At 38.9% G+C, this 18,535-nt stretch overlaps 1 protein-coding gene and 1 long non-coding RNA gene across 3 annotated transcripts in view; both read left to right on the top strand.

Annotated features, from left to right (window-relative positions):
* PRKCA (protein kinase C alpha) overlaps positions 1-18,535 on the top strand; it is a 157,218-nt gene that overhangs the window by 35,126 nt on the left and 103,557 nt on the right. The window lies entirely within an intron of this gene.
* LOC311421033 lies at positions 7,130-8,713 on the top strand. The gene is made up of 2 exons (XR_014684675.1): positions 7,130-7,285; positions 7,572-8,713. It is a non-coding gene; the product is annotated as an uncharacterized lncRNA (long non-coding RNA).

Below are 18,535 nucleotides of genomic sequence, written 5' to 3'. Positions count from 1 at the left end.
CTACTTCGGTTTTATTTCTCTGATTCAATGACTTTGGTTTTAATATCAGCTAGGACTGGCTGAAATAAACTCCCTTACCATCTGAAGAGACTCTTGTGTGCTGGTTTTGTATGAACTCAGCTCTGGCATTTTTGCATAAAAGAACAGATTGAAGTTAGAGGAATAACGTGAGTCCATACAAAACACCCAAGACTGTCTCAGTACACGTTCCTGTTTGCTCCTGCTACCTTGGAAACAAAGGATGGCATGACAACAAAGGCAATTCAGGAAAAAAGGTTAAATCTCACAAACATTAGAAGCATATTCTTGTGGGGAAACTCTTATTATTTCAGAATGGTGTTTCAAGTTTTAGTGTAAGTAAAAAATTGTCAGTGTGTTTTTTGAACCTCATCTTTGGTTGAAATCACAATTAATATCTTAAGGATAAAAAATGCTATTTTAATCTAACAACATTTTGTAAATCTTAATGTTTTAAGAACAAGACAAACGTGTCAGGCTTATCTACAGCTAAAATTGTTTGTCTGGACTACTGTTTGTTTTTTGTTTCTGTTTTTGAGAGAGAGAGAAATTTGTGGTTTAAGTTTCCTAGAAACAGGCCAAAAGCATTTCTTGTATGGATGGAATTACAGGTAGGGACCATGCAACATTGGTTCTGCATGTACAACCACACTCTTAGCTAAGCTGCTACCACTTTTATTTTACCCCGGCAGGGTTCTGTACCCTGGCATGGTAGAGCAGTGTATTACGTGGCTTGTGCATCATCTCATGGAAAGACCTGGAAATTATCTTCATGCTTCTGGTCCATCTGTGTCCTAATGAGTCTGCTAACTAAAGCTGGCGTGGGCAACCCCTGCCGTGTACCCTGCTCGTGTGCAGTGCTGCTGGTGGCCTTCCAGGGATGACATTCTTCCTGATACTTCTCCTTGGTTTGTTTCTCAGACCTATATTCTGCAAATGTGTCTGTCTCGATTTCCATAATAACCCAGTTTAGCCAGGATTTTAAAGGCAAATATGTGCTGAAAATGGTATGCTTGAGCTCACACTCAAGTTATATGTAGAAGAGTAACAGCAAGAGAGTTTTTCAGAACAGCGTAATTTTGAAATTTCTTTTTATAAGCTAACTTCTATAGGTGTAAGTTCTCAAATTCATAATACTATGCTTTGCTGTTTAGTAGGTCCTTCTAAGGCTATGCCAAATAAGAAGAAGAAAGAAGGTATTTATTTTCCAAGTAAATGCTTCTGGTTTAGTTCTGAAGCTCTCTTTATTCATGCTAAGGCAGCAATGAGGTGAACAAATAGTGTTTGCTTCCCTTTTCAGTTCATCTTCAAGAAGTGCTTTTCTTATTTGGTTAGACTTTTCCAGTTCAGTCACCTAGCAACTTCTGAAGGCCTTTGATTCAAACATTAATCTGTAAATGCACAAACAGTAAGAAAACAAGGGTCCTTAGAAATGCTGAGCTGAAACATTAAGAGTCTTAAAGTTAGCTTCTACAACTCAATAATAAGCCATTAGGATTATACTTTAATTCTTAAATATGTATTTCCAATAAGGAAAAAAATATTAAAAAAAAAAAAAAAAAAAAAACATTTGCAAGTTACCATGCAATTAAATGTACTTTGGGAAACATGCGGATACTACAATGTAATGGTGCATCTCACTGTATGTCCACGTATTTCCTAAATTAAGATAATCTGATACTAAAACACGTGTTTAAGCTTTAAGTCCAATATAGAAAAAGCTTTCTGCAAGAATCTAAGTATTTGTACTTGGTCTTCCACATTTTCAGAAACACTTGCATTAATTTGATTCCAATTTTAACTACTGCATGTTCATACTCAAGCATTTCTGCAAGTGTCAGAAATAAATTTGCCTTTTTCTTGCCCCATGCCACAGCTGCACAGTACTGTTAGCCTTCAGATCTTCAAAAGTATTAAAAGTCAATATTAGCAGGTCTCAACCTATATTTAGAAAAATATGAAGATGAAAGATGGCACACAGATTATCAAATAATTTAAAAAAAAAAAAAAATGAAAGAATTATTATGGTAGTATATGGTATTATAGCATCCATCTTGGAACTGCCATGTGCTGCGTTCCACCAGTATTATTTCATTTTAAAAGTTAGACATGATCACCACCCCGGGACCCTATCCCCAATAACTGCATCAAAATCCACAGTAAATGCATCTTTTTTTTTTTTTTTTTTTTTTGAAACAATAAGGGGATTACTGATAGCCTGAGGAAGCAGAGTGCAATACAGCCAGAGAGCCAAGCACAGAAGTAAATAAAAATATCTAAACCAGCATGTTCCTCAAGATGAAGAAGCAGTGATGCAGTCAGCTTGCATCATTTTGATTTTGCTTGTTTGTAGTGACAGTAAAAAAAAAAAAAAAAAAAAAAAAAAAAAAAGGTGTAGCAGTTGAAGTGATTTGTTTCCAAGTAGTCCACAAGAAACAGAAAACTGACAAAGTTTGCTGGGGGGCTACGTAAGAAGGGTCTTAATCCAAAAATGTGCCTCTGCTATTTAAGAACATCTGATTATTACTTCTGCAAAGTATTATAATATGCACGATAAAAAGGGGGCATTTAATATCTTGTTAGTATAAGTTTGAAATTCTGAATCACTAAAGAAAAGAAGCCCACTTTATGTAGCTCCTCCAATTTGCTTCAAGGCATTTTTCATACAAGGGGCTTCCAGTGCAAGAAGCTTTTATTTGTCCTCTGTGGTCATACCTGTCACAGCAGCTTCGTGTCTGGGACTGAAGTCTTGATGAAAATGGCACACCGCTGGAAGCTGTCTGCTCAGCTCAGTGTAACGTGGCCATTGCTTCATGTCCTTGTTTCAAATGCTTCTTTAAGCATTATTAAATTAAAGCTGCATGCGTAGTCTTCTGGAATGGAGTAAGTGAGTGTTAAACTGTTGGGGTCTTTCATCAGTTTGGAGTGGTAAAAGTAGTTTCATCCCCATACCTAACAACATTCACTTGCATTTTAGAAACTTTGTGGCAGTCATCATTAAAGGAAGTTAAGAAAATGCTTAATCTCCCTCAGTAAAACCATTAATGATGGTCTGTGTTCTGTATGAATCACAGAAGTGGTTTGTGTGTTGTTGGAAGGGGAGAAATCACGAGAGTCATCTCAGCCTCTTCTCCCCAGTGCTGAAAGACATCCCAGCCCCCAAATCCTTCAGCTATTCTGATCTCTTTGCAGATCCTTCTTTTCTTATTAAACTCATCATTTTCCTTTCATTTCTATGCTAGCATCTTCCTTTTTCTAATAAGAAGTTAATTCCACCTAAGGAATGAAACTTGAATTCTGTGCTCCACACAAACTTCAATATACAGAATTCCTAATTAAGGTTTCATTACCCCACAGTCAAAGTTATGGTAGAAATGTTATTCAGAATACTTTATAATGGTGAAGGACTTGTAATTCAACTACAAATAACAAAAATATTTCTTAAAATAGAAAGCTTTTGATAGGAATAGTAATATCAAATTCTTCAGTTCCTTCCCACTCCAGTCATTCCAGATTTGTAATACAGCCTCTTCAGAATGAAGTTTAGAACAAGTCTATTACTAGAAAATATTTAGTACTGTGCTTAACAATAATACAAAATGTTGATTTAACAATTTCTACTGGAAATCAGAGTCGAGTTTAAAAGGGGACAAATCAAAATTAGCAATTCATGTAATGGTATTAAAAAAGTCTGTGCATGCATTTCTTCAAAATGTGTGCTGTCACAATGATTGTTCTGTACAAACACTAAGTTTTTTAAAATAAAATCTTATTTAGACCAATACCAACACACTTGATGTGTTTCAGCGGAATCCCTTGAGAACATCTGTGCTGTGTGGTACCTAAATACTGGCCGCAGCACCCCCTGTCCCCGTCTGGAGCGGGCGCCAGCTCCGTGCCCCAGCAGGATGCAGCTGCCAGCAGGCTCCGTGCTGAGACCTCTCGCCTGACAGGATCTGGGCTGGCACACTAAACCTGTACACATCAACTGCTTCGGAAACTACAGGGAAGCCTTCCTGTGTTTCAGATGCAGACTTTTTCTATTTATATTTTCCTGGAATCATTTCTAGGATTTAATTATTAAAGCACAAACTGTAGTTCAAAGTAAATCCTAGCTTTAGGATTCAGTTTAGGAAGCCAGACACCATTCAGCAGTTTAGCAAACTACCCAAGCAGTATAGATATACTCATAGAGAGAGACTCCTCTGGTGTAATCCTGCTGTGGATTCCCTGATGTGAAAGGAGCTGTGATCAGCCACACCAAAAAAAGGATTTGCTGCCTTAGAAATGAATACATTCTTGAGAAGATGGTAAGGGAAAAATACAAGCATGAGGAGCCAAAGGATTGTAGGCATTATTCTTTTCCAGGAAAGTGCTTAAACTAGTCTGAGAGAGTATTATTCACGATGGGAGTCTGGTGGAGGAAAATACCCAACTGTATGTTCTGCAGTAAAATTCTTTATCGGGCTGTCAAAGGCCGTGAATGAGATGTTCATACTTTGAATGAACGCGTTGTCCTTGAAGACAGCCTTGTTTTGAGCAGAATAAAAATAGTAGTTGAAAGGATGGAAAAATGTGTTATGTGTATGGAGTAAAGGAACAAATATTCTGTTCTACATAGCGTGGCTTTCTTCAAGTTTTAGTTATAATGTGGATTTGGGATATTTTGTTGCATTTTCTGTGTGCATGTGTACTAGAACGGGCTCATAAAATCCTAAAGTGTCTTCAATGGATCAAAGATCTGAAGAATATTCTGGCAGCAAAGTCACTGTGCTCCCACGGAGGAAGCACAGAGGGAGAACACCAAGTGCTGTGAATGGCTGCACCCTAAATCGAGGTGAGCCACCCTAAATAGAGATGAGCTGTCTGTCAGTGCTGGATGATCAGGATGCTTCTTGCCTGTGTTAACCAGGCACCGTGGTAGTAAAGTCCTCATGCTCTGCTTTAGTTTGGAAACCTGGGGGACCTTTAAAAAGGAGCTTTAATTACTGCTTACACTGGGCATTACATAGAGAGGGGATTGGAATAAAAGAAGCTAACATTACAAACTGTTGATCCCTTTTGTATAAAAACCTATTATTTAAACTGTGGAGATTCCCTAGAGCTAAAACTATCTTGTAAATGACACATGATATACAGTGTATGCTATAATTTTTATAAAGTTCTTGATACAAAAAAAATACATTAACAGTTTAAATGATTAAAACAAAATTTCATTAACAGGAAGCAATCAGTGAAATGCATCCTCACTTAAATCTGCTAATACTTTTTGGCTTTTAGTGCTCACTGACGCAGCAGTGTAAATTTGATGCAACACACGGTCCAAAAGCTTCTTAGGCTCTTTTAATCGTAAAATCACAAAATGTTGCATCTGCTGAATGTGTTGCTTCATTTGAGAGTCAGGTTCCTTGCTACAAATGAAGACCTTTGATGTGAACACAGATTTTCACCTTGAGATTCAAATTCTGTACCAGTTAATCTAACAATTTCATTGTTAATCCATGCGGTGGCTGGCTACATTTAGGCATTTGGCAAGCCGTGCAGAAGGAAAATATGTTAATTGTCCCCTTGAAAAACAATACCCACAGAAGTTATACCACAGTCTCTGGCTCCATTCTATTTTCCTGTTGTCATTTCTAGTCCAGGCATGGCGTGAGAGTGCAGTTGGTTTTGTCACAGATAACGTTTGTAAAGTTGGACTCATCTGAAAATTATCAAACATCCTTTTCCACAAAACGTAACTGTTAAAATAAAGACCATGTAAATGTTCAATGCTGACTAAAAAACATACCTGTAAATAGCACTATTTAGCTTATTAGTATGTTGTAAAAACTAGTAAGATTCATAGATATAGCCACTAATTGTCTAGTAGCGAAGAGACAAAAAAAAAAAAAATCTGAAATCCTGAAAACAAGCATTTAAATGAACAGAGGTTTCTTGTAGATCATGTTAAATCTGTGATAAATGCTCCACATACTGGGTCTCAAGGAACATGGAATATAACTGCTTTTCCATGAAATTCAGTTATTTCAATTTTGGTTAGAAAACTTATAAAAGATTGCAGCCTGGAAAAATTAGAGCGTATTTTTCCCATCAGATAGAAAAGAGGCAATTAAGACATCTTCTAGGTCAATGAATGAGTCTAGACATGCTAATAGCCGCTAGGGAATTTGCATCTACTCTTTCAGTTTGCATAATATGTCCAGAAATTGGTCCAAAAAGGGAAGGAATGAACTGAAAATGATGAAAGTCAGTGTGCTCTACTTACAGAGGACTTAGGTCTGACAGTCCTTGCACACACGCTGCTTGGCCCTAAATGAGCTTTTTGCTACATTTCCTGCATATGCAGTGAGATGTAAGTTGACGTGATTAAATGTCTAACCACTCACTGTGTAGAAGGAAGGCAACACTTAGAGACAAGAATAAAGATATAACAGTTTTTAACCTGAAATCCCTAGGAAGGAAATCTTCAGTAAGTGTCCTACTAATGGGAAGCAAAAGGCACGAGGCAGTGCATTAGCTCTCCTTCGGTCGCACTAGCACAGGGAATTCTCATTATTTGAAGCAGCGTGCTCAGACAGGCCAGCTCCAGCCAGGCAGCAGTAGCTGGCTCTGAGCACAATGCATATACAGATTATGCTATTAATTTAAACCTTATTTTACTTCATCCAACATATAGGATGAGCTTAATCCACTCGTATCTAAATGCCAACGCTGTAAATTTGAAACTGAGAGATGCAGTGAATCCTTTTACAGCCTGCGTGGAGAAATGGGCTCTCCTCAGATGTGATTAGTCTCATCCTCAAGCATTTTCCCAATAGAGCCCATTTTTCTAAGAGGACACCTGTCCACGTGATGCAGGCATTTACACCAGGATGTGATAAAACACTTCTTTTCAAAGTGTAGTGCCTGCTTCCCTCCAAGCAAGGAGCTCAAACAGCTCTGAACTCTCTGAGTGCCTAAACATGTAGGTGAGATAAATCCACTGATGTGCATTTATAAACCTGTGATAATCAGGAAATCCAATGCAATTCCCCCTCCCACTGCAACTTGGTGAATCATAATGCTTTAGTCAGGAAAAAAAGATGACTTTTTCTTATTTACGGATCAAAATCAGCTGTAAATGAAGAATAAAACCAAGTGATGCCTCACCCAGCAAAAGCAAGTGAAGAGCTGGGTTTGTGCTGTACTGGCAGCGTCCCTGAGCTTCAAAGGGACAGCTCTGCTGACAGTATTTGGAGGAAGCCAGGAGGGTGTTAACCTCAATGTAAGCCCTCGTGTGAACAGAAATGCTCTTTTTTCTTAAAGCAAAACAGATTTTATTGTAAATTCCTCTCAAACAGAATGACAAATATGTACAGTGTTACTGGAAGTGGAATTTAAATGGACACCGTATGCCTGAGAGGAGAGTTGTGCTCTGAAAAGGCTGAAAGCCATTTGAGTATGCTGGGGTTTTAATAATTCTTGTATCAAACAACTATCCTGAAGTAGAAATAATTTTCCACATTAAAAGGATGGTATGGGGTTTCATTTCTTTTCTTCTTTTGCCACAGGTAGTTTTTAAAAACCATTTAACAAAGCCTCGCATGTAAGGTCCTGAAAAGAAGAGGCCAGCATAAAGCACAGGAGACTGACTTGTACTGTACAAAAGCTCCTGAAAATGAGCTAAAATAGGCATCACTGTAAGGCAGAACAGCGTGTGCCATGGTCCCGAAACACCACCAGTGTAATGGAAGCTCTGCTGGCTTGGGCTGCGTCTTGCTCCAAAACTTTCAGATAGTTAATGCGAGGGAGAGACTCTTAGAAAGTTAAGCTATCACATTAATATTTAAAATTTCTAATTTTTGGCTTGCATTGAATGACTAAGGAATTCATAAATGCTGTGAAGTGTAAAGAGCTGTATTTTGGGTCTATGACAGTATTTTGAAAGGGGTAGATGTTTTCATGCCAAGCATCGGCTGCTTTCAGTACCCGATCTGCTGAATTCCCGGTGCCACATTTGTTCGGGCAGGAGAGGTCAGCCTACTTTTTGTGTCCCTGCACATTTGAAGGGACCAAAAGCACAGCAGACACTCTTATTTCAGAAGGCCACAATCCATCATTTCAGCTGGGATCTTGGGAATAGTACATTTTTGGTGCAGCTTTCTACAGACGTGTCCTCATCTGTTTTGAAATAAGGGGTTGAGTGGGTCGTGTGCTGTGGAAGTACTTTCTTCCATGTGCTAAATGCTATCAATGTGAGCTGGGATGAATGTTTTCTACAACTTGTGTTATAACCTGAAGTCATTATAAACATCTTGCCGTGAAAGTAGCTTAATATTTTTGCCTTATTCATGACAGCAGAAGTGGAATTATGAAAGAACTAAGGAGAGCTGAATAACGGATTCAACCAGAATTTCTTAGTAATATAATATGTTCTTATTAGATTAAAGTATTAAGAAGGGAAAAAAGCTCAGATTTGCATATTCCTTTAATGGGTTATTTTCAGCTTCCATTGAGGCAGATACATTTTTAGCAGATTGACTTAAATGCCAATTGGGTAATAGAGCAAGAAAAGCCATAATCTTTCTTTAGAGCAGAGAGTCATTTAAAGCTGAAATAATGACTAATTACCACAATTGAACTTGTGAAACCCCTTGCATTTGTTAATAGACTTACTGTGTTAATGGCTCTGTGAATGGATGTAAAAGCCAAACTAGGAAAAACTTCGTGTACTTCGAAGACGTTAATAAGAGCTCTTGTTTTCCCCCAAGAACAGGAGGGCACGAGGTATCAGTTTACTCTATGTAGGAGTAGCTTAAAGGAAAAGCTTTCAATTTTGGTAAGATTTTTATAAAAGCTGGAAGCAATTGAAATAGTATCTTACTGAAGAAATTTTGTATTCTATAAAACAGACTTTTGAAAAGAATGAGATTCCATTATGCAGTAGGAAAATTGATACCCAATTCCTGGTCCTATTAATATTTGGTATTGCTATTATTGCTAGCAGTATTATCACTATTAGCTTTAGCTTAGCAGAAGTACACCCAAGAAAAGGAAGAAGAAAACGTTGAAAACAAACAAGCAACAAAAACAAAACACAAACCCCACCTCTCTATTCTGCAGTTGTACTGTAAAGCAGCGAGGGCACAGAAGGAAACAAATATCAAGGCTTTGAAATCAGGAGACCGGGGCTGTATCTTCAGCTGGTTCAGTCCGTGCTGTCAGCACTGCACATTTCTAAATGAATAGAACACATTTTTTCAGTTCCTTTTTTTTTTTGTTACTCATCTTTAATTTGTTCCAAATTCTGAGTCACTTTCATAAATCTGTTTCTAATGAGTTCTATCCAGTCAGTGAGTCGCAGAGCAAATAGATCGATGGGGTTCTCAGCCATGCAAGTTCTCACCAATCACATTTAATGCAACTCAGACTCAGTATTTTTTTTCCCTAGAATTTAACAATTGATATTCCAGAGCAAAGTCTTAGGCTTCTGTGCTACGTAATGCTAAAATAATGGAGTAGCAGATGGCTGGGGAAATGGGACAGAACCAGAAAGTGGAATTTTCCTCCATCTGAGCTGGGTTGAGAAGATGCTGAGCCTTCCTGGGCAGGCGTCGTGGTGCTGTGCCAGGGTCGTGTTGCTGTGCCAGGGCTTTCCTGCAGTTCCCTGGCTGAGCCCACACACAGATCCATCATTGCTTGTGCAGGAAAGGGCTTTGCTGCCTCAGCAGGGGAGCCCTGATGTGACCAGGAGGGATTCCAAGTCAAAAAGAAGGGTCTGGCCCAGGGGCAGGGAGGAGCAGCCACAGAAGCGTTTTGTTAAGCAGTGATGCTGATTTATACCTGGGGGAGGTAGATGTGAAGCTACAGAATGACCTTCCTTCCTCTAGTCCAGAGTGGTATGGGTTAGTGATGGTTGGCTTGTGTCAGAGGAGAGCTCTTGCTGCAGAGGCAAGGAGCTGTTCTAGGGTTGTCCTCTGAGTCCAGGGAGATGGTTTTACCCTAACCGGTGAAGAAACTAATTTCCCAAAGAAACTTCCTATGGAAAGACTCTGGCTGCGGTGTGTTGTGACCTCTTCACATCCTCGCTCCCTCTCTCCTGTCCGCATGCCAAAGACCCGGTTTAATCTCACTTTAACACTGCACTGGATTTATGAACAACACGTTTACTTGTTAACCATAACAGCTTTAAGGCGAAGTTCCTGCCACACCGAAAATTCACATTGTTGTCAAGTAATACTGAAAATCAGGTTTCTTGTAAAGCAGTCTGTTGATGTACAATCCTATTGTATGTGGGATTCACTTTTTCAAAGTTTGGAGCCTGGAACTCATTACAGCACTTCAAAATAATTCATGTCGAATTTATCTCTGTGCGCCAGTTGGAATCTACTTGGAATTTGTTATTTTCCATCCGCTTCTGTAACAGTTTCACATTGTTTACAAGGAGAACATGCAGTCTTATATGTATCTTGCTTTCATAGTTTTTCTGCATTTTTTTTTTACTCAATTTGTGAAGGATTTAAGCACCCTGCAGTGTGCAGCATTAAAGGCATAAAATAATTGCAAATAAAAACCATTTTTGGCTGCAATAATGGACTGTGCGTGATCAGAAATATTAAACAGCATTTAAGAAGTGTGGGTGAGATGTAATGAATGAGCTGCAGTATATGAAAGTGTGTTATTCAGGCTGTTGAGTATGAGGTCTAAAATTTGAATCTTGCAAGGGAGAAAGGGGCTTTTTTAAGCCTTGCTCTAAACTTGCTGTAGGATCTTTGCTACTAAACTGAGACCTAAGGAGAAAAAGTTGCCAAGTTGATCTATTAGGACTTAGAGGCAGCATTGAGTATCTGGTTTATGCCTGACTTGGGAAGTAAGAGATGCATAAACATACGTGGTAGCACTGGGGAAACTATGTAAGCAAGGTGACTTGCCACAGACTCTCTGGATTGTTTAACAGACCTGGAGGTTTTGTCATCTGCACTGAGTTTTTGCTGTTTTCCATCAGCATTGGATAGGCTTGGTAGAACAACAAGGAAACCTTGTCCCCCTGAAGTGCTTTAATTACGGCATCCATGCCTTTTCTCTCTGTGGGCTCATGGAAATCTCTCAGCAGTGCTGTTCGTGCATGACGTTTGCTGGGACTGGGTGCGTGTTCTTGCATTCATGGCTGGGCATTGCGTGCATGGATGCAGGCAGTTCTGCTCCCACAGCAGTGTCATTTAGAAATGTGGGACCCAACTGCAGCCTAGAGCCAAGCTGTGCTGCCTGGTAGGATGCAGCTTTGTGTTTGGTGCATTATGCACCTAGTGACCAACTGCTCCCAGATGTCGTGCTGGGGCTCGGTGCCAGGCTGAGGGGCTGGTTTTCCGTGTGTTTTCTCAATGCCCAGCTCACTGAAGTGCTAGAAGAGCACTAGGGTTAAGCAAGGAGTCTGATGACACCTAATTTTTGCCATATACTTTCTTCTTCTTGAAGAAAAATTAAATAGGTCCTTTTTAACTGACCCAAGTATCTAGTGGGGTGATTCATACCATGCCTCTAGCAACAACTTCTTAAAATTAATTCATCTACTAGTACTTTTAGTGGTCTTGAAATAATACAGCATCCCAGGTGTCCGTGAGTGCATTGTGGAGACTTCATAAATGACTAATTTATAATGATGTTAAATACATCTTACAAAAAGGCTTGATTGCTTTTTTTCACTGTGTATAAGAGGAGGGACAGTTGAGTTAGCGGGGAAAATGGTTATTTATGTCAGAATTTCAAAACAAAGTGATTTGAGCATTTTTTTTTTTTTCTCAAGAGGTATTTGTGTATTTTTTTAACACAAATGGAAAAAAAAAAAATAGGGCAATTTCTTATTTTTCCTGTTAGTAGTCTGTGCTTTTAAAAACTCTTGACTGAAAGATGAAACTCTTGAGTTTGACTTTTGGATGTTGTTTTCCTAAATTACGGATTTGAGGTGCACTGATCTAGCTTTTCAGTTGCCGTTATGATCTCTTTTATAGTGCTAATATGTCATGTAGTAAAATCTTGAAGAAAAACCATCAGAAAAGGCAGTATTAACAGAAAGTAGTTTACATCATTTTTGGACTTGACCCTTTCTTTTTGTGTTTCACAGTCAGTAGAAAGGAGCTGTAATCTCAGAGCTCTGGTAGAATGCTTCTTTTTGGTTTCTTGGACTTGAATGATGGCTTACTCAATTCTAGTCCCTCACTGCTGCTTGAAATCCTTGTCCTCCAGTAAGCAATATTCTCAGACAAATGTCTGCTAGCATGTCGCTGACGTTTATGCCTTGCTTATTACTTACACTAATATATTGCTTTTAGTAAATGTAGGGCATAGAAAATAGTATTTACCTTGCTACATCATGAGAAAACTACTCATTCTGTGTGACATAAACTGAGAAATACTGTTTATATTGCTGCTTCAGTGAGCCAAGAAAAACTGCACAAATATGTCATGACCATACAGTGGAAAACGCTTGAATACTGTTCCTAGTGTATTTGCAGTCAAGGTTCTACCTATGATGTAGTAACAAGACATAATAACAACAATATGTCATATGACATAATGAGAATAGCTATCATTGTTTTTTAAGAACTCAAGTTTAGGCTTAATTTTGAGGAATATTCTGAAATAAAGATTGAATTCTTGGAGAGTTTTCTGTGCTTGAAAAATGTTTTGATATCTTTGTCAACCATCTAGACAACCTGAAGAGAGCAGCTCTGTTCATTGACTTTGTCATGCAGAATGGATTGAGTTCTGACATTCACATAGGTCGTTAGCACGTGGCTGCTCTATCTGGTATAAATCTAGCATAAGTCTAGGCTGCTACGGAGGTCTTGTATCCGTTTTTGTGCTCTGGGAACATTCACGTTCTGTGCATTGAGCTAGCTCGGGGAATGGATCCAGCTAAAATCCAACCTTGCCAAAAAAAAATTGGCTGCCTAAATGTTAATACATAGAAGCAAGCAGACAGGACTGCTGGTTTTGACAGTAATGTGCCATATGTCAAATGAAAGTGGTCGTGTAACCCTGACTGAAGAAATAATCCCTGTGCCAGCTCTGGCTCCCGATGCAGTGTTGCCTTGAGTGTGCAAATGTTTGAGATGGCAAAGCACGAGGAGCCAGGATGTGGGAACTGGTCAGGGCTTTACACGAGTGCATGGTGCTGAATTAGTAGAGCGGGGGGTACCAATGGTTTCATTTTCCTGAAGTCATGCCCAAGTTGTAAGAGTTACAGTGACTGTATGACGAGATTCCTCTGACTGTTGCCATATTAGTTTCCTTGCTGCAAATCTCCCATCCTCACCTACTTCTTTGTTTTGAAAAATATTTTTCTTTGGAAGTTCTACTGCAAATGTAAATAATTCATTCGTAATTAAATGACCTGTTTCCATGGTTTCATGTTTTGTTGTGTGTATTACCTACTTCGGAACCCACAGGCATTTCCTATAAATACCATTTTTGCTATTTGGAAAGAATTGCTGTAGCTTGTGTCAGTCACTCAGCCATGTAATTTTCATAACTACCAGACCTAAGAAATGAATCTGCTTCTTGGAAGTGAATAATGTGCCCTTCAAACATGCTGGGGAAAAAACCTGCCACCCATTGGCTAGGGGTGAATTTTCTTAATACTTTAATTGGTTTCTCTATGAGTTTGTTGTCTTAAGTGGTTTAAATTACTTTGGCAATAGATTTCTGACTGTAATTGGTCTAGTGCAGAGTTTGTTGTTGTTGATTTCCTGGGAGGTGGCTGTTACTTTGGGGTGTTTTCCGTGAATGCTGAGAGGAGGAAAGTGACATTGAAGCTTCTAGCAGATGACCCTTTGTAAGATGTATTTAATTGGATAAGACTTGCAACAAATATTGGCCATCTGTTGCATAACATCAAAAAGTGGAGAGAAACAGCAACAGGAAGAATCTTAAATGAACAAAATAGCTTCACTTTCGTGATACAATACAGTGCAAAGCAGGATGGATGTGGTTAAGTTGTAAAACCCAAGCCTGAACCCGTTGTGAAAAGTGTCCAAACCCACCATCAGTTGGTTTTATTAGTAACTCTCGTGTCCAGAAGGAGATGAACTTCTTTTTAATTTGTATCCTTTGAAAATTTCAGCTGTATTTATTGAACCTTTCCACTTTTTAAAATGGTTTTGTGCTGTTCAAGTCATGCTTTGGGTAGGTTGAGAGGCAGAGAATAATTATTGCTATCAAAGTCTGTGTTCTCTTGGCGTGGAGCTTGCAAGGCCTCGAGGCAGGAATGGCAAGGGGCTGCTGGCACTTTGACCATGAAATTGCAGTGGTCCGAAATCCTGGAGAAGAGGAGGTGAGAGCTTCATTCTTACAGGGTGTCATGAGCTGCTGTTGTGTGACACCTTCTCCCACCACACGTCCCATTCCCTGCTTTGTACCCTCTGCATTTTGTAGTACGCCACTGTGAAGGCTGCTTTGTATGAAGGCAAATGAAATTACATTATAGCCAATATAGAGTAAACTATAAGACCTGAATTTAAATAATGATTACAATCTGGCATCAAATTGGGAATGCCTTCATATCTTCTAACTAACACTACTAAGTTTTGCAGTGCAAATCCAGTAATGCAATGAATACTGCCAGTTTTGTTATATCCAAATTATTTTTTTTGGCGACAGCAAGAGACTAAATAATCACAGAATTATCTAAGTTGGAAGAGACCTCGATATCATCGAGTCCAACCTCTGACCTAACACTAACAAGTGTCTTGTGGGCATAAAATTAATATCTTTCAGTTTTAATGCAGTCATGTTAGCACAGAATATACCACAAAACAGGCCACAGAACTGATGAACTTTGCAAACAGGAATGAGCTGATTGTTGGAGTTAAGCTTGCTATCTAAATGCGCTTTAAACTCTTATGGAGATAATGACTAACATTAAACAATATAAGATTAATTTTTTTGTGGCAAGATTTAAGAAGTTTTATAATTATCTTTTCGATTTAAACTTCCCCAAGCTGAAAGGAACTGGAAAGAGCAAATGAAGTCACACTGATGAGAAGGAAGCCTGTCTGGGCTGGTATTCCTGTAGATCAAGGATCTTGATTATTTTCTTACTTGAATTTATGTAATTCTACATCAAGCATAAACATTAAATAGCATTGAAATGAACTGCTCTGCTTTTAAACATAAATGGGCAAGGCATTAGTATTTTGCTTTAATGCTTCTGAAGCCCCATTGCACTGCTCTGGAATCATGCTAGTGTGAAAGTCAATGTCGAAGGATGCTATAATCCTTTTAATAACTTTTATATATGCAAGTAAATGCAAAATTGGATGATTATGCTTGTTCTGTTACTAATGGGAAATTAATTCTCTTAGCATGATTGTGTCTAAGGAAGCAGAATTTTTCAGAATTCTGAAAGAATTACAATTCTAAGCAGAATTACAGGCATCCTATTTCTATTAGTGTAGTAGTTGGGACATGGTTCTGTTCTTATTTTAAACAGCTTGTTCCATGTCATTTTGGCCTCACTTGTTCACATCCTGGAGAAAAAAAAAAAAAAGAAAAGCAACAACAAAAAATCTTTTGGCAATAATGGAATTAGCATGTGGATTGTGTTTACTGGCAAGTAAGGTTCATTAATTTTGTTAGTGTGTTGTGAGGTTTCTCAAACACAACTGAAAACACAGACCTAAATTCAAAATACACTGAAATACTTCGCATGCAGCTCTTGGCATTCAGCTCTGGTGTTTCACTTTGTGTCCATTACGAGCCATGCTAAAGGAAGGAACTGTTTTGGTTTACAACTACCCGTAGCTTGGTATCATTGATTTGTTAAGTGTTGAGAAAAACAAGCTATAAAACTCATACTAAAATAATTCAAAATATTTCTCAAGCTCTAATGGTAAAAACCTTCCAGCTGTGTGAGGCCGACCTCTGTCTTTCCTCCGATTTCCACACTTCCAGCTGGGAACTGATTCAAACATGACCGTGAAGCATGGCGCAGTCTGCAATAAATTGACCGTGGGGGTGGCTGAGCATCAGGTGAAGAAATCACCTGCATCCCTCGGATGGTTGTCTTCAGCATGTTTAGCATCTCATGGCTGAGCACGAAGGCTTTCAGGTAGAGTTCAGGGCATGGGAGTGATGCCCATGTCAGAGGAATGCCCACGTGATGGCTCTTGCTCCTGCTGAAGGTTTACTTATGTAGGACCACGATCGTTGTATGTGAGCAGCACTGGCAGAGGCAGTTCGCGGGGATTTCCAAAGGCTATTTGCTTTCTGTTGGCTTCCTGCAAGGAGCCGTCCAGGATTCCAGCTGTATTACAGAATAAAACCCAACAGCTGCATTCTGGAGATCGGTTTCACATCGCATCCTGTCGGTTCAGACAGGCCTGAAATACGGACAGCCTGTGCTGCTCCCTGCTACTCACCCTCTTGGCCCTTTGTTTCTACACTTGGTAATATCCCAAGCTGAAGACAGCTGCTTTGTTTAAGACATCCCCTTTCTGAGGTTCAGCTCATTGCTGAACAAGTGAAAAACCCAAAGGACTAACGTTCAGTCTTCACAGGAAGCATTTGTGGTCTTTGTGTTGTGCTAGTTGTCTAATTGCGAGCGCCGTGCCCTGCCTTGCTGCTGTGCCTGTGCACCGCTCAAAGCAGGGTACAGCAGGCACCTGCAGCGTCGCTGGTGCTGGCCTGCAGCCTGGTGAGATCAGGTTTTTAAACTACAATGGATTCGAGCCTACAGAAGTGATATAAAAAGTCTGGTATTGTGGGTCATCTTTTTTGTCATTGCAAGTTCTTGAAATAGCTATTTCAGTTCTGGTTTTGATGGATGGCTCCTGGGTTATTATTCTTTTATAAAATGGGACACCTCAAAGGAACAAGATTAATAGCTTCATGAAATTTTAGCAAGGACTTTTCATAGAAATGGTGATCTCTGTCTTAGAAAAAAAAAAAGTACATAGTTTAACAACTGGGTTGAAACAGTGTTGAATACTTTGTATTCTGTATTTGAAAAATTCTTTAATATCTTGAAACTCTTCTGTTTTGCAAGCATTGCAGCACAGTTTTCAGGAAAAAAAAACAATATAAGGTACCTTTTTTTCTTTGTAATTGAAGGTAGAAATGACAAATCTGGGAAATAAGCTATGTGAGATATTTTACTATATCCCAAATGTTTAAAAAATGTTCCATATGTAGCTACAGGAAAATATTCATCACTTTATCCCCCGGCATTGCTGTAAATGAAAATATACATGCAGTCTCTCCCAGGCACGCAGCCTGTATTTGCGTACTGCTTGAGATCTTGCAAAGCCAGCTTACCGGCGACGTCTGTCTGTTTTGTACTTAGTGTAAAGGAGTTAATGACCTGAGTAGTTAAGTCTGTCCAGGCGATCTGTATAATCCTTTCATGCAAATAAGATAGCATTTCAGTTAACCATTACTTTCTCTTAAATTTTGTAAACCTTTGTAGTAGAGGTTTTATTGCAGCCCCCCATTTATTAGCCTAATTGAACTTGACAAAATTGAAAAATTGTGGGGAATGAATGAAGTATTCTGTAGGTCAGACATATGAACCTGAGGATATGCAAGCAATTATTGGCCAACAGACTCTTGGAGCTCACAATGAGGAATCAGCCCAAATTTATCAATATTGATTTCATGTAGGCTGTATACTCAGACTTCAAGGTAGGTTTCTGATGCTACTTCAAGGGCTGCAGAAATGGCAATGCAAATAAAGATGATCCATGAAGCAGGCAATGCGTAGCACTACAGGTTGGCACTGTAAGGTGCTCCATGACCTCATGCTGCTACGAAAGAGTTTTAAGAAGCTTAGGGTCAGGCGATGGTGACGGGGGAAAACGCTGTTTTCCTTACAAACCTTGTTATCCTGGAACAGGCTGCATCTCGCTGGGCTGTGGGCTGTTTTAGTGAGAAAGGCATTATAAATGCTAAGTGAAAAGATTGCAGGTATCAGGTACTCTCTTGAGATAGCCCTCTCTTGTAGATGGGGTGAAATGCTGGCAGAAAAACTAGCTGATGTGTTATAAATTACACATGTTGGAAAAGTTAGGGTAATGCAATTTTTAAAATCCCCTGTGGATTCACTATGTTAATAACATTCAGAGGAAGTACATCTGACTTGTGTGTTTGATATATAGTAACCAGCCTCATTTATATTAAATGCAACCAAAATAATGGATTTTTTTTTTCAAGTCGTGTTCATATCGTGTTCAGAACAAGAGAAAAAGGAGAGTTGCTAAATCATTCTTCTTTAAATGTTACACGTTGTGCTCTGGACATATTCTGTTCACGAGTTTACTCCATTCCTAGTAAATGTATTTAAAGATCAGTATATATTAAAAAATAATAATAGATGTAGTTAATACTTAAATGACTTGTCTATTTTGAAGTAGTACCCTATTTCCATGTAATGTAATTGTGATATTCATTCTTAGAATGAACTAATGCATGCCATGTGACAAATTCATTCATTGCTTGGTGTCGCGCAGGAAGCACGAGAAAAAGTCAGCCCATAAAATGG

This window comes from Aythya ferina (genome assembly GCF_964211825.1).
Source record: "Aythya ferina genome assembly, chromosome: 18".
Lineage (NCBI taxonomy): Eukaryota > Metazoa > Chordata > Aves > Anseriformes > Anatidae > Aythya > Aythya ferina.
This window is presented reverse-complemented; position numbering and strand designations above follow the sequence as displayed.